Source organism: Rhinopithecus bieti, unplaced genomic scaffold (assembly GCF_001698545.2).
Source record: "Rhinopithecus bieti isolate Rb0 unplaced genomic scaffold, ASM169854v2 scaffold_10906, whole genome shotgun sequence".
NCBI lineage: Eukaryota > Metazoa > Chordata > Mammalia > Primates > Cercopithecidae > Rhinopithecus > Rhinopithecus bieti.
In genome coordinates this window covers 1-1,864 of record NW_016806523.1, presented here as the reverse complement: position 1 = coordinate 1,864, position 1,864 = coordinate 1, and the positions used below count along the sequence as shown (strand labels likewise).

At 43.9% G+C, this 1,864-nt stretch overlaps 1 pseudogene; it reads left to right on the top strand.

The window, feature by feature from the left end:
- Positions 1-280: 280 nt before the first annotated feature.
- LOC108532647 (zinc finger CCHC-type and RNA-binding motif-containing protein 1-like) lies at positions 281-1,829 on the top strand (annotated as a pseudogene).
- Positions 1,830-1,864: the final 35 nt, after the last annotated feature.

Here is a 1,864-nt window from a genome sequence, read left to right as displayed (position 1 = left end):
GAGGCGGAGTCTTGCTCTGTCACCCCGGCTGGAGTGCAGTGGCGCAATCTCTGCTCACTGCAACCTCCGCCTCCCGGGTTCACACCTTTCTCCTGCATCAGCCTCCCAAGTAGCTGGAACTACAGGTGCCCACCACCACACTCAGCTAATTTTTTTCTATTTTTAGTAGAGACAGGGTTTCATTGTGTTAGCCAGGATGGTCTTGATCTCCTGACCTCGTGATCCGCCCGCCTCAGCCTCCCAAAGTGCTGGGATTACAGGCGTGAGCCACTGTGCCCGGCTGAAAATCCTATTTTCTTAATGAAACATTATAAAATTGGATATTGGAGATGTGTCCGCCCCCCTTCAATAAAAAAGTCATCCAACTTTCCTAACACGCTGAGGTAAAAAAACTTTCAGTGAAGAAAAAGAATAGTAGCAGCAGTAATAATAATAGCAAACACATGTTTACTGGATTTGAGCCTTAGAAGAATCATATGGCCTAGAGATTAAAATGTGAGTCATCTGTATGGAGGTGATATTTGAAGTCACGTACATAATTGAGGGTGTCTGGAAGAGTTATATGAGAAGAGAGCAATCCTAGGACTGAGTCCTAAGGAACTGAATCACTGAATGGCCAGGAAGAAAAAGAGGAGTGTAAAAATGAGTCCCAGGACTCGTGACACCAAGGCCGCTGCAAGCGGCTATGAAGAGTCGGGGTTGAGGTGGGGTTGAGCCCCAGCTGAGCTGAGGGCTCGCACTCTTCTGGTCTCCCAGGACCGCCCCACCTGAAGAAATGAGTGGTGGATTGGCTCCAAGTAAGAGCACAGTGTATGTATCCAGCTTGCCCTTTTCCCTGACAATGACTTGTAGTGGATATTTTCCAACTATGGCAAAGTTGTAAAGGTTACCATAATGAAAGATAAAGATATCAGGAAGAGTAAAGGGGTTGCATTTATTGTATTTTTGGATAAAGACTGTACAAAACTGTACCAGGGCAATACACAACAAACAGTTATTTGGTAGAGTGATAAAAGCAAGCGTTGGCTGGTTGCGGTGGCTCATGCCTGTAATCCCAGCACTTTGGGAGGCCGAAGTGGGCGGATCACTTGAGTCCAGGAGTTCAAGACCAGCCTGGCCAACATGGCGAGACTCCATCTCTACTAAAAATACAAAAACTAGTCAGGTGTGGTGGCGCGCCTGTAATCCCAGCTACTAGGGAGGTGAGACAGGAGAATCACTTGAAGCTGGAAGGCAGAGGTTGCAGTGAGCGGAGATCACGCCACTGCACTCCAGCCTGGGTGACAGAGCAAGACTCCATCTCAAAAAAAAAAAAAAAGAAAAAAACCAAAAAACAAAACAAAACAAAAACAAAAACAAGAGGAAGCATTGCTATGGACAATGGAAGAGCAGCTGTGTTCATCCGAAGGCGAAACTACTTTGATAAATCCAAGTGTTATCAATGTGGGGAAAGTGGACACTTAGGTTATGCCTGTCTGAAAAATATGCTTGGAGAACGTGGGCCTCCAAAGAAGAAAGAAAAAAGAAAAAAAAGAAAGTTCCTGAATCAGAAGAAATTGAGGAAGCAGAAGAAAGTAAAGATGAAGGGGAGAATCCTGCTCTTGACAGCCTGAGTCAGGCCACAGCATTCCAGCAAGCCAAAATTGAAAAACAAAAAAAATGGAAACCCAGTTCAGGAGGCCCCTCAACATCAGATGATTCAAGATGCCCAAGGATAAAGAAAAGCACATATTTCCATGATAAGGAAGAAACTCAGTGATTAAAATCTTGCCCTAGCACAGTAATAAAAATTAAGATTCGTTAGTAACAATCTTGATGATCTAATTTTAATAAAATAAGAAAAGTTAACACTATCATGTTAATA